Here is a 15,832-nt window from a genome sequence, read left to right on the forward strand (position 1 = left end):
GAAAATATCAAATATACTGCGTAAAACTTTGCTCGTTGCAAACAATAACATCTAATTAAAAATTCTCACTTACAAATACTAGTTACTTCTGATATGCTAGGAAGGACATGTCTTTGGTGTTAATACGCACAGGGTTTTTTCCAACGGAGTGGAAAGTATCGAAAACACTCATGTTTCCCAAACCTGGTAAACCACAGTCAGATGTTTCTTCATATCGACCCATCCAGTTGACATCCACACTGAGCAAAATATTCGAGCGCATTCTGGTGAAACGCCTCCATCCATATTTACAAGACCGCCAACTTCTTCCGACTCATCAAGCAGGTTTCCGTCCCTCATTCTCCATTAATGATCAGCTCCTTCGACTAACCACGCTCATAACCAACCATTACAACTCCATTCAACCCTCGTGTCTCGTCCTTTTCGACCTTGAGAAAGCCTTTGACAAGGTTTGGCATCTGGCGCTAATTTATAAACTCATAAAATTTCAGTTTCCGATGACATACATTCGCCTCATTTATCATTTTCTTGTCTGTCGTATTAGGGCGTGTCATTTTTGAGGGTGAAATATACTTTTTGCAATTTTTCATGATGAGGGGTCTTAAAAGTATGTTTTTAGGTATGAGAAATTCAAATCCGTACTTAGTTTTGTGATTAAATAAATTCTAGCTAGGTAAATCAAGATTTGAATACAGCACAATAGCAGTTTTCGGAATTTCATACTGAAATACTTTCGAAAATGCCATGCAATGCTATAAAATAAATTATTTTTCCGTACGAAACATTTTATTAATCATCAAACATATTAATAATGCTAGAGGTACAGTAAGAAAGAGTATACATATCCAATACTTTGAGAAAACACTCAATAAAATTTCTTCACACATAGACCTACGTACTGAAATACTGTATTTAGACTCTATCCGCCTTATGCACAGACGTTTTGACATAAGACTAGCGTCATACTAAAAGCTTGACTACTGCAACAAACATATGTTAGTAGGATTCTTTAGTATGGCACTAATCACACTTCAGAACGTCTCTGCATAAGGTCCTATATTATTGCATTGCAGTTACTAAGAACAGAAAGCATTATTTTGATTACGTATTATTATACTTTATAGTTGTTTTAGTAAAAACATGTAACATTCTCCATGTTTGAAGTGTGTAGCTTCTGTTACAAATTTTGAGAAACACTTTTTCCATTGATTTTTAAATACCTTACTCAACCACATTGACGAACTATTAATTTTCAATTATAATGAATTATTTTGTAACTGCTGCATCATACAGTTTATACACTTCTTACATACTACTATAGTATTACTATATATATGCTACATCTGTGTTACATTTTGTGATAAAGCTGTAATTGTTTTATTTAATATAGATGTATTCAAAAAACAGTAACAACTAAGCAATACTATTAACGCGCAAATTACTCACAAAAAAAGTTTCATTATGTCCTGTTTTGATTCATTTTAGGGCATCATCTGTGGCATTGCTTCTTGAACTATCATGTACTCCTCACGTTTCCCATGCGTATAGACTTTTGCTGCTGCCTTTGTGACTTGTTTCATACACCTTTCTATAGATTGAGCGTGATTTGGCCACTGTGGTACTTACATCGGAACGTCTACTATTTTCTTTACTACTACTGTTGAAAGTTTGCATGTCAAGGGAGGTTCATAAATACCTTTAGACCAGTCGATCATCTCTAGCACGAACGAGGCATTGGGGTCGATAGTAGGTGTTTTCCTCGGACGTACAGAGAGATTTCCGTGTACTGCCTCACTTCTTAAGTTAAGTATCTTTTGAAGTACAGCATCCACAACAATCTTCTTCTGCATATTAAGTCACTACAGTTGAAACAAGATGTGGCGTGGCCCTTTTTATCAGCAATGCTTGACTTTGATGTTCAATACGCAGGGTAATAGACACTAACAATGTATTTCACTATCCGCCTAAGACTTATGAGATATTTGACGTCCATCTTAAATGACTGACTGGACCAATTTCAAGAAGCGCCAGATCCCATGGAGGTTTTCCAGTGAGAAAGGCCTGTGTAATCTGATATCCGTATGCTCGATCTGTAGATAAATCTTTTACGATATTTTCACTCAGCGCAATAAGAGGCTCTCCAATTGAGAGATTTTGCTATGAAGGATCGATTCCAAGTCCAGTAACTGCGTCTAGCATATCTCCAATAGTACCTATCCACTGATTGCTAGACAAAATTATGCCATCCAATGTTGTGACTGTGTCGCAAAGGTAACCCGCTGGTGTGAAGAGCACACACTAACCAATTTAGCTTACGACCGAGTTTGACTTCTACCCAATGCATAGTACGACCTTCCCAACCAGTGTTGACGTTAGTAGAATCACCTCCAATTGCTTGTAAGATTTTATCAATGCCCTTCTAAAATCTTCCAAGATTATCAGCAAAAATTTCAGCTTGCTTTTTATTGTCACAATCTTTCTGAGGAATGAAATGATAAAGATAACGTCCACCTGGCTCGCTGTAAACAGAATAGTGTTGTTCTCATATAATCCCAGGGAACTGGTGATTTGAATTTTCTGCTACCAACATAATGTTCGTAATATATTCACGGCCGTCAAAGAAGATGCAGTCGATTATACCTTGCTGACAGATCTAATCAAATTCTTGGTCTACGGATTTCATTATTTTTTTTCTTGTGCTCTCTTCACTTTATTGTAATTAATCACAAGCCTTTGGTCTTTGTCGGTCATCAAGCCAACATCCATAAGGGCGGCAGTAGATATGGCAGCTATGGCACGCAAGCCGATACCATACCAAATGCTCTGCATGACAACATAGCTTAATGACGGGAAGTTCAGAGGGTAACAATTCTCTGCCGGTTCCAATTAAATTACTCATATGTGTAAATGTTTTACGTTTTGTTTTTGTCTTAGAAGTCATTGTAAAGAAACATCAAGAAACCACGACTAGTTGACTATAAGCACTAATATAAGGACTAGTTGAAAAAGTTTACACTCAAATTTGAAGCTCTTAATCTTATACCCTTGGAGTTAATATATAATAAATGTAAAAACTTTAGCACCCGTTTAAAATTGAAAATGTATCTAATTTAATAATTGTAGAATATAAATTTGACATAATATTAAAACTGTAATTCAGCAAGGTGCAAATAGATAAAACTAATCTTAACAAGCATGTATTTCTGCTTAATAAATGAAATACAACGCTGGCGCCATCTATGAACGACAAAAGTCAATCTGTAAAAAAAAGGAACGAAAATGACAAAACTTTGGACTGATATTTACCTAGCAAAACCACATTATATCGAATTTGTAAATATATGCTTCGAAATACAATGTCAAGTCTCAACTTTTTAGCAGCCCTCATTTTAGGATTTTGAAAATTGAAAAAATCGACACGCCCTACTGTCGTATATCTTATATTTCCATTAACGAACAACTCTCACATCCCATTTTTCCCATGTGCGGTGTTCCTCAAGGTTCCGCCCTTTCCCCACTATTATATATTCTTTTCGTTGCAGACCTTCCACATCTTCCTCCTGACGTCCATCTCTTTCAGTACGCTGATGATACAGCTTTTCTCGCACTTGGCAAAACTATACACAACATCAATCATTCATTACAAATAGCCATCAATCGCTTCACGCACTGGTGTTCTAAGTGGAAACTTAAGATTAATGCCACCAAAACCCAAGCTATTGTTTTCATACCGCCCCGAAAACGTACCAAGGTCCACCGAAATCCATCTCTTTTGTCACTCCATGTTCATAATGCAGCCATCGTTCCAACCCGAACCGTTACATACTTAGGCATACTATTCGATCATCATTTAACGTGGAAACCGCATCTCAACCGTGTGAAAACTAAAGCTTACAACCGCCTCAACCTCTTGAAACGACTAACTGGCACAACCTGGGGTCTCTCATCACACATAGTTCTTAACACATACAAGGCCTTCCTCCGCCCAGTTCTTACTTACGGTTTTCCAGCCTGGATTTTTACTCCTTACTCACATTATCAGAAATTAGCCATTCTTGAGAGACATGCTTTCCGCATCGCCTTCCGTATTTCTCTCCCGAGTCCAACTCGGGACCTCTATTCTTTAATATCATTTCCTACTCTTACCTACCATCTCGAAACTCTCCGTTTAAAATTCATTACTCAACGCTACACACATCACCATCCTCTATTGTTTGAAACTATGCATCATCTTGCACTCCACTCCTCTCCTGCACGGTACTATCATACCCCACTTCACCTTCTCTTTACTTTATATTGCTACACAGTCCCTCCCAACCATCTCGATCTACAGATTCTCCAAGATTATCGTTTGCATATTCATCTCCCGCATGTCTTTCCATCATATGCACAGTAATTCCATCTCACTAACAGGGTTCACCACGTCTCCATTAGCCTAGAGCAGCCCCTAGGCAGAAGATAACCACATTCGTCTTTCTAACACTTTGTGTCGTGTTGTGGCGTCAAGTGCACTTCATCTCATCTTTCATTTTCATCATGACTTCCACATATCGCTTATCACTACCTTCACATTTGTTGTCTGATTTCTCACGCTTGCCATATTATGTATGTTTCTTTACCATTCTTGCTATATTATATGTAGTATTATGTATCCTATATTTCGTATATTATATATGTAGTATTTTTTTTCACGTATAACCATGATTTATGTTTCCATGGTTTATGTTAGCCTACAAGTATGTTTATGATCGTAAAGATCATAATGTCCTTCCAATAACATGTTTAAGAAATAAAGATTATAATAATAAATAATAACCCATAGCCCACCACCCATACCTTCTTCCCATAATGGTTCTCCTAACTCCCTTCCCTAAAAGAGGGTGTAGCCCTCTAAAAGGATGCTAGCCTTCGGCTAGCCTTAAAAAAAATTGGTGTTAAATTAACATACAAGTACGCTAAAGAGGTAGTTATTCTGTGTTTTAACCATGTATTGGTAACCATTTATAACCTTTCAGGATACAAATACCAATGCAATACGTTGTTGGCAAAATTGAGAGCAGAGGATTAAAGGTGGATTGAGAGAAGAGCCCATGTATGAGTGAGAAACATGAACAGTACGCAAAAATGATGAAAAACAACTGGCTTGCGAAATGTGGGTGTGGAGAAGAATGGAGAGAATTAGCTGGGTCAAGCGGAAAATGAATGAGAGGGTGTTGAAAATGGTGGGAGGAAAGAATAATTTTAAATATTATTAAGAAGAGGAGGGGATACTGGTTGGGATATTGGTTAAGAAGGAACTTTATCATGAGAGAGGTGTTAGAGGGTATGGTGGTAGGAAAAAGAGGGAGGGGCGAAGGAGACTATAATTAATCGACGATATCAAAACAGAAAAATTGTATGTGAAGACGAACAGGTTAGCAGAAGATTGTGGAGCATGGAAGCTTCTAAGTTGCAGCAAGTGATCTGCCAATACCTATTATGCCTATGAGGAACTTCTTATATCAGTTAAATAAATGTTGTCCTTCAAGTTAATTAGTCAATTTACAATAAGTTTATATGACCAATCTAGTTTTCCAAATATTAAAGTAATTCCACCAATAGGAAACATTTCTATCCGTTTTTAGATCTTCCTTAGTTCGTGCAATATAGTACAGTCATAAATCTGAATCGTCAGTGGAATCCTGAACAACTTTTTATTTTTGTTTGTCTTTTCACTCATCTCTTCACCTTTGTATTTATTAAAATACAGAACTTTCAATTTTCCTTAACCTTCAATGGTTTTAAAATTATTTTGTTTATAAAACGGGTCGATGTATTTGCATCCCTAAGCAATGAGCTTATGATTTTCTTTTCCTGGTATATGAAAATATCATTTTTGTATGGATCTCAAAAGAATATAATGACACTGAATTGCTGAAAGAAAAGAGAAACAATTTAAAAACAAAATAATACAGAAAAAAATTCCAGCGCTATTTGAGCTTCGTTTTTGCAGCCTTCAATAGCTTTTTAGCTCTGGCTTTGTACAGATCGTTCTGCTCAAAGTGGCGAAAATTACACTTTTCCCAAGCAATAAGTTCTTCCACAGACGAATATACGAATATGTGAGATCATATGCGTAAAATAAACATTTGTATATATATATATATATATATATATATATATATATATATATATATATATATATATATATATATATATATATATATATATATATATTGTACTTTGCCATAAAAAATATAAACAAAAACAACAACAGGGAAAAAAGGAATTTGGAAACTGAAACAGGAACATTTTCCGCGCTGCGACATTTTATTGCAGAAAATATCCAAGATTTTGAATTTTGTGTGGTTATAACACTTTTGTTCTGAGCTCCTAGAATTTCCGAGAGAAATATGTTATTGTTTCGTGGTGTGGCTTCGTCCTTTTCTTCTGCTGTTTCCTATTATTTTCTCTCCTTTTTTCTCACAGAGCACTCTAGCTTTATTTAAATCTCTGTGTAAAGAACAGAAGAGAAAAGAGGAGGAAGAATGTATTGCTTAGTAAAACAAGAGTAACATCTATATGCAAACATAACAGAAGGCTACAGAAAAGAGAAAATATAAGTATAGAACGGAAGTTAAAGAAGATTCACAGTGGAACGATTTGTAAGACAAATGAAATACGTATATTTAAAGAAAAAAAATAAGCTACTCTCTCGAATACAATACTTCTTTTTTCTAAACCTCATTCTTCTCGGATTTTCTGTTTTTCCACAGGCTATTCGAATAATGCTTTTTTCTTTACTTCGTTCTTCTCGGACGCTTCTTTTCACTCATGAATAGAACTTTTTTTTTTTCGTTTCATAGTCTGTGTGTGTGAATTTACGAGAGATCCGGAGAAATATTTTTTCTTCTTTTTCATTTTCCTTTTTCCCGTTGTGGTTCTCTCCTCTCATGAAGCTCGTCGTATCCTTTTCCTCATTGAAATTCTTGTTTTGCTATCAAAGATGCCTAATGGAGCAAGACAAACGACCAACAGCACAAATGAAAATATACTTGGACGTCATGCATCTTTTTTGGGAGGTCTTTTATTTCTTCTTCCTCTTTCTCGCAATGGCAGAAGGACTTCTTCATCCATTCATCACACACACATATATAGACGAACACTCAAATACCCACACATATATACAAATACAAACACACACACACACACACACTTGTTGAGAAACTTCTAAAACAGACAAAAAAAAGACTTAGTGGCCATGTTAGTCTTCCGGTCTATTTATAAAACTGGAAGAAAATATTTTTTAAAAAATTCTGCTTCCTTCATGTCTCAAAAGAAAAACAAAAGAAAAAAGGGGTCTCTTTGTAAAGTTTTTTTTCTTTTATTTTCTTCTTCAAACGATTGACTTCCTTAACATTGGTAAATGACATTCATTCAAAATTGTATCCAAATTTATATAAATTCAATACATCATGTATTCATTTTTTTCTTTTTCTTTTTATTTTATCAGGAATTCATGGCCGAATACGACGAACTACAGTCAAAAATATCTTTGTTATTCTGTACTTGTTTCTAGTGACGTGGTGAAATAATAATAGTTTCTCAAGAAATGTTTCTGTCTTTGATAGAAGGAACATTCAGAAAGTGATTTCTTCTTTCGTTTTTTTCTTCTAGAGTTTTTCTAGATTTAACAATCAAAATTCTTTTGCACATGGGATCAAAGTAATTTCCTTTAACTTCAATAGAATGATTTTCTCATTTTCATTTCTTGTTGCATTTTTATATAAACTTATCCAGTAGCTACAGTTGAAAGAAGTCACATGTTTTAAAAAAAAAATAACCTTTTATTACTTCACATATATAATAATTAACATAACAGCGTTTACATAATGTATTACATGTTGTATGCAAGAATGAGAATATTAGCTGAGTTTTATTCCTTAGAAGCAATAAGGAATTATTTTTTGTTTTTACCTATGTGATTTCCCTCAAGAGCCGTCACTGCTCTTTGATGCGAGCGGTCCCGGGTACAATTTGAGATGAGGATGGTTGGTCGAAAACGTTTAACAGCTTTTTCGGGTCACGGAGCAAAATGACCCCATGGGCGAGCTTGCCTGGTGGTTTCGATTTGATAGCTTATGGGACGTTTACACTTAGTCGATTTGCGTTCGATTCAGTTGAATTGAAGTCACTTTCAACTTAATCGACCGTGTAAACGGGACTTCAACTTAATCGCTTGTTGATCGAAGGCGACTAATCGACTGGCAACTGAATTGGAAGACGTTCTATTTTCTGTGGTTGAAATAATTGAACACATCCATCGATCTGATTCGGCCTAGTTGCTTCGATTTAGTGGCAAATACAGCGAGTCGATTTAGTCGTGCGACTAAATCGACCAAGTGTAAACGCCCCATTAGCGAATGTTGGTCAATGTTTGAGCGTAACGCTGAGCATTCACTGTTGTCCCATGCTGCAGGAAGTCTATCAGAAGGGAGGGCCGTCTTGGTCATAGAAGAAAGTCAACATAACCTTTCCTACACTTGTGTGGATTGCCTTGGATTCTTTTAGTGGTGATGACCCTGGATGCTTCCATTGGAGATTTGGTCGTTTTGATTCTGGTTTCATCCTGAATGAAGTTTTTTCCTGTTTTTTTTTTCATTCACATTAAGCAAATACCAGGAGGTAGCTAACATACAGGTCCCAGGCCTTTCCTTAGTTCCTTCCCTCCTACCCGGATAGTGTGCTTGCTGAGGGATGTCATCTCATACGTGACGAGCTAAAAACCATGGATGAATATAATATCCAGAAATTTGTATGAATAAAGAAATAAATTAAGAGTCGCCACTGAACTTATCATTGTCAGTAACAAAAGTTACATGTTTTGAAAGAAAATTCTACCTCTAAAGTGTGCAATTGTCCAATCATGCATGAGACATTTTTCACTTGCTAGTCTTCCATAATGCACCAGTCTCAGTGACATATCACTAAAATTATTATACCACAAGATTTTCGGATAAAAGCAGTTCTTGGAAACGTGGAAATATTTTTCATCATATGTAAAGAAGGATTGATATACAAAATATGGTATAGAGCGCTTTCGTGACTAAACGGTTAGCGTACGAACCTTTGCGTGGGAAACCCATGTTCGATTCTCGGCTGGAGCTCATATGGTTCGGATTCCTCGTTAATCAGTAGGTCCCGTCTCATATAACCTCGATGCTGAAATGGACGTTAAACTCAAAATCAACTCAACTCAACTTTTTTAAGTGCTAATGAAACAAATAAATGTAAGCATATGGCACTCTCTAAGCATCAAAGTTAGAGATAATAACTCTTCTACGAAAACGGTGAAAACAAAAATTTCATAATGTGTATTTATATGTTAGTTCTTCGTCGATTTTTGATATGTCTATTTTTGATATTATGATTTAAAAAATGTTGAGATACTTCGTACAGTAAGATATTTATATAACCTGTGCAGATTCAGAATATGCGTTAACACATGAAAAACATGATTCAATCGTTTACGTTTTTATCTAGAATGATTTATCTCGGACATTTTCGTTAAACTACAGGATGAGCAAAAAGTATCTCAATGTTTTAAATATTTCTTTTCTCCTAAAATATTGTAAATATAAACTCAATTTTTTGCACACATTTAGTTTATTATATACCTTAGCAGTACATTTTCAAAACTTAAACTTAATGTGTGCTCCATATTTTCTAGATAGGCCCTACTGTCTCAAACGAATACGTACCTTTGCTACGATCTTCCTCAAGACCTCAGCAGGAATATCACTTATGACCTCACAATTTTTATTCTCAAGTTCGCGAAGGGTTTTTGGTTTGCTGCGAATCACTTCTTCCTTATCCAACCCCCATTAAAAGAAATTGCATGGGGTTAGACCTGGACTTCGCGCTGGCCATTCTGTAGAACCCCGGTGACCTATCTAGTGTCCTGCGAAGCGTTCATCAAGTCATTGTCTTACAGGCAAGGTGTAATGAGGGGGAGCTGCATCTTGCATAAATAACAGGTCATGTGACTTGTCCCATTCATAAATTGTTAAGTCATACAACATTTTCTAATATTTCCAGATATCTTTCGACATTCATAGTGTCTTTCAATAGATAGAGTCAAATAATGTTGGAAGAATTTAATCCATACTATAATGTCACTTTAGGCTTGCCTTGTATTTTTTCAACTGTCTCTTTGAGATCACTTTCTGCCCAATAATGGCTATTAAGATAATTAACGAACTCTCCTACAAGAAACACAACTTCATCACCACTGATGAGCGCAAGAGTCTTGGTCTTGAAGTTTATGCAAGAGTCTTGCATTCAAGATCAAGACCAAGACCAGGAATCCCGATGCAAGTCCAAGACCAAGACCTGGAATCGCGATGCAAGACCAAGACCAAGACCATACCTGCAAGACCAAGACCAAGAGTCTTGCACAAGTGCCAGTACTACTTATTTTATTTTATATTATTTTTTATTTATTTATTTATTTTTTTTTTGAGAATGTAAAAAAGAAAAAAATCATTACATCTTCCACTTGAATTTCTTGGCTTCAATAAAAAAAAAGATGCTGGATTGAATGTGTTCCCAGTAGTTTATGCAATCCGTGTGACTCGATCTGCCTCTGTAGCATATAGCTACAGTATGTCGCTTTCTAAATCGGCTCCCGTTTTCTGTAGTTATTACTCGTTTTCAAGCCACACAGGTGTCATCTTGCGCAATGTGAACATTTTCGGTGGACAAACACCATGGGCGTGGGTTTTCTTGGGGTTTTCCCATTTTCTCCTACTTTCTTCATTCCACCTTTTCATTCATTTCTCATCATCATCGTCTCCCTTAGCCTCGGTGCATGAACGTGAAATGTTAAACTATATATTTCATTTCATTTCAAAACACATTAGCGGTGATCTCCCAAAAACAAAGAGAAATGTAGTATTGAACATCGGTAATTCCGTACACCATAGGTACCGACTATATGAGTATGGCCATGGTTTCGAGGCTCAAACATCTATTGGAAATTGTTAATGTGTGTTCATAAAATTAAGGCCGAAATAACATTTTCATCACATCAAATACTTAGTGCATGTGACCGCAAGTTTGATTTCATGGGGTGATGCTTACACGTTGAATAATTGTTTATCAGTATAACTTTTAGCCTCCTTAGGTACATGGCACATCGTGGATTGAGCGATATAACATTTACAATAATAAATAACCCATATTCCCAAGTGTGAGTGATTTTGTACAGTTATTTCAAATAACTTGGAGTTTTATGTCGTTATTTTGTATTTCTAATATACCGTAAGACAGGATTACTTTCCACCAGATTAAAGGAATTTTAAAGTAAATCGCATGTAACTTACAAACGTAATTATTTAGAACGCTTCAGTTTTAAATATAGTAGCTAGATATATATAGGGAAAACATTAGTGCAAGTTCATTAGTAAACATTCAGTATGACCATAGTTACTGAAATATAAACTTTGGTGCAAAGCAACCCCATAGGCGAGGATACTTTGCACAACATACAAAAAAGTATGTTCAACATATGAACATAACATTTGTGTGCAATATTTTCCCTTCAGTATTTATAAATTTTTCTTTCTACACAAAACTGCATGCAGTCTACAAATATTGATATTAGAATGATGGTACCGGTATCGATACTTAATATGAATTACCAATATTTGTAAAGAAAATTATGTATTTTCTGGTACCGGCACAAGAACCACATTCTGATAGTTTAGCATATGTCCCACAAAAATGCCTCAGGAACAAAAAAAAAATCCCTGTGACCTAATTTGCCTTGGTTATTCTTTATGTCCAAGAATATCATCCCAACCATAATCAGTGGAAGCCCACCCAAATTGCATGATTTCCTTTTACAAAATTTAATATTAGTCATTCCTATGCGTATAAGTTTCAAGCCTCCCAAAAGACTAGTGATTTCTAAGAAAATGAAGCCTTTGTGAGTGTGATTCCTCTCAAACTATTTTTCTGGATTCACCACTGTTCATAATTTATTTTCCAACAAGAAGTTCAATCCAGCATTTATCTAAATATTAAATTTATCTAAAGTTAGAATACAGTGGGTTCAGTAGTAATCATTTCCTATCTAAGGGGTCTTTGGGACCGATGCAAAGTAACCCCGATTAGAGGATGAAACCACCTTCTTCCAGTTTTACTTTTTTGACTTTAAAGCGTTTCACATTTCAATTCCAACCATTACACCAAAGTCCCATTATACGCAGTAGTATTCTACTAAATTGACTGAGTAGATGATAACGTTCAAATTTTGTCGGCCTTCACAATGGCTGCTTTCCACACCTCTACAACAACAAACCCTCCGGGTAATTAGAACTGCTGTTAACCCGCCAACATTATAGCCAAAATACAGTTAGATGTTCTATATTACGGTGGCAGTTGAAACTTCCTTTTTATAGTTCATGGTTTTACCGACAGAGGACTGTGAAACTCTTCATAATTTGTGCAAAGTAACCCCTGATGTGCAAAGTAAGTCAAAAGTATTTATATAAATCCAATTTACACAAAAGACATAGATAGTTGAGTCGTTTTCAGTTTTCACTCAAATTGTTCTAAAATATTGACGTTTAATTGTAACTATTATTATTATTTTATTATTTTTCTCTCTTTTTGGGCAATATTATTAAACATATCATCATCATCATCATCGCTATTCTGCCATAATTGGCACGTTACTTGCTGCAACTGAGAAGCTTCGATGTACGGTAGTTCTCAGCTAGCCTCTTCATGTTGACTTAGCAATTTTCTGTTTTAATACATTTCTTCAACTACAGTCTTCTTCGTCCCTTCCCTCTCTTTCCTTTCAACATACCCTCTAACACGTCCCTTATAATACAGTTCCTCCGCAGCTTACTTATGTTCCAACCAGTTCCTCTTCCTCCTCTTAATTACATCAAAAATTGTTCTTTTCTCCCCTACTGCTACTATTTGTAACACCTTCACATTCGTTTTCCGTTCAACCCAGCTAACTCTAATTTTTTCTCCATGCCCACGTTTCGAAATCCTCCAATTTTTTCATTACTTTTGCGTAATGTCTATGTTTCTGTCCCATATAGTACATATTGGAATCAGTAAATCTCGATATTTAATTGGAAGTTTGTTCAATACAAAGATTAGCTAATTGTGGTTGAAAAGAAAAAAATCTGACTCTTTTAGAATGTAAAAATAATTTTAAAAATCATGGTATTACAGTAATATGTGCCGTCTTGATTTTCTTCCATGCGTTTCAGGGGTAGCCTCCTCAGCTTGGGAACCAGTGCAGTATTGGATCCGTTTTTTAAAAAAAAAGGATAAAAAAGATTACGAAACGTTCTGATTTATTTTATAAGTAGTGAGGCATGGGCACCTATTGAAAAAATGAAGGTCATTGCCTATGTTATACACTATCATCATACTTACAATAAGGTAAACTATATTACATTTGGAAACATACATTTTATTTCCGTTACTATTGGCGCATTGTAAAATTTATTATCCTTTATATCCAGAGTAAAATTTACCTATGAAAAGCATAAGATTTCTTAAAAGCAAGACTTGCAAGACTCTTGCAAGCAAGATCAACACCAAGACCAAGGGTTCCAGTGCAAGACCAAGACCAAGACCGGATGTGCAAAACAAAGACCACCTGGGTCTTGGTTTTGGTCTTGCATTTGCTCATCATTATTCATCACTCCATAGCTTCTTCAAACAAGTCTGGACGATCTTCATGCAATGCAAGCATCATTTCATAAAATTCAACGCGCCTATCACAACCATCTATATACAGCTATTCGACATAATGAGACTTCCATTATCTGTAGGTAACTCTTTGTGGAGAATTGCAAGCACAAAAAGGCGTGTAATGCCACTCTCATTTACAGTCTGCCTCAAAAAGTTTTAAAGACCTCACTCTGACATCTCCCTCTCCACTGTGACCACTTTTCCTCTGGTACCAAAATCGAGGGACTATCAGATCTCTTAACGTCCACACACTTCCGGTAGTCATTCTCTGTCAATTTTTAAATGTTTTTGTATCCAAAATAGCTTCCTTCCCATGTTGACTACTTCACCAGTGTTGAACCTAAATTACAGACTTTACACCTCAAATCTTGCTGCAATTTTGACTCTCTCACCAATGTTAAATCATCCTGCATGTCTGTCAGTTCAAAGGAGCAACAAAAGCTTCACAGAGTCTGGAAAAAATAGGAGGAAAATGGCATACTTTGGTCTATAAGACAAAATAACTTTCATTGGTATCTACAAATAACATTACTAGAAATTCACAATTCAAAATAGAGTTACTTTCCGCCCACCCTGCATATTGTATTGTATTGTACTGTTTTTATTTCGTCCTTTTTTCATACATTTAGCACTGTAATACAATGCATATGAAGCGGACACGTCATTTATATATGAATACAAAAGTAAAAGAAACAATAATAGTGAAAATTACATACACTAAGTTAATAATTAAGCCTTACTTCTTACATCGTATTACACTGTACATTTTACATACATCGTTGTTAAAAATAAACTTAGCAATTATTACTTGCAGTGTATTTAGAAATCCTCCAACAAATATCTGATGCTAAAAGCGAGTAACAACATTGATTTACTGTACATCATGTAACATTTCTATTCACTTACCAGTTCATGTATTCCTCTACCGAGTAAAAGCAATGTTGTAATAAATATTTCTGGAGTTCTTTTTTAAATTTAGCAACAGAGTCCTGAGTTTTTATTTCTTTCGGAAGTTTATTGTAAAGCATGATACCCGCGTATTTACACCCTTTTTCATATAATACTGTTCTGTGTTCTACAATAGAAAAGTTTTCTTTGTTTCCTGTATCATGATCATGTTGCTGTTCTACTCGCGTAAGGATACCTTGTAGGTGTCTCTTTACAAATATCAATAGATTTAAAATATACAAACAGAGTACTGGAAGTATACGAAGTGTTTTAAATATTGGTTTGCACTGATCTTTTGGTTTAGCAGTTGCCATCATTATTATTATTCGTTTCTGTATCGTAAAAATTACTTTGGCCTTGTGTGTATTTCCCCAAAATATAATACCATATGTTAAATTCGATTGGAATAATCCAAAGTAAATTGTTTTTAAAGTAGACTCTCTTAAAACATTTTTAAGTACTTTAATTGCGAAATATATTTGGTTTAATTTTTTACTAAGCCTAGTTATTTGCACATCCCAGGAGAGATATTTATCTATCCAAATTCCTAAGAATTTAGTTGAGTTTACATATTCTATTTCGTTATTTTGAATTACAATGTTCCTAGGCTGTGCATGTTTGTTGCGCATGTGATGAAAATTGATTGCTTGTGTCTTTTCAATATTTAATTTAAGCTTATTTTTTTTTAACCCAGTGAGAGATTTTACAAAGGATTTCGTTTGCACTACCTTCAACAACCTCATTTGTTTTACCTTTTACTATAATATTAGCGTCATCTTCATAAAGGGATGCTTCTGCTGGAGCAATATTACTTGGTAGGTCGTTAATATATATCAAAAATAATAGCGGCCCTAATACGGATCCTTGTGGCACATGTTATTTCTTGTTTATCTGATATGTAGTGTTTAGCTTGGTTTGTATCCCTGTTATTGTATGTAATTTCCACTACTTGCTGCCGATTTTTCAGATACGATTAAAACCATTTGGATGCAATGTCTCTTGTCCAGTAATCTTGTAGCTTTGAGAGAAGATTTCTATGTGACACTAAGTCAAATGCTTTCAAAAGATCCAGAAAAACACCTATACATTTCTCCTTACTATCTAAACTTTTATGTACACT

Source organism: Thermobia domestica, chromosome 2 (genome assembly GCF_964235325.1).
Source record: "Thermobia domestica chromosome 2, izTheDome1.hap1.1, whole genome shotgun sequence".
Taxonomy (NCBI): Eukaryota; Metazoa; Arthropoda; class Insecta; order Zygentoma; family Lepismatidae; genus Thermobia; species Thermobia domestica.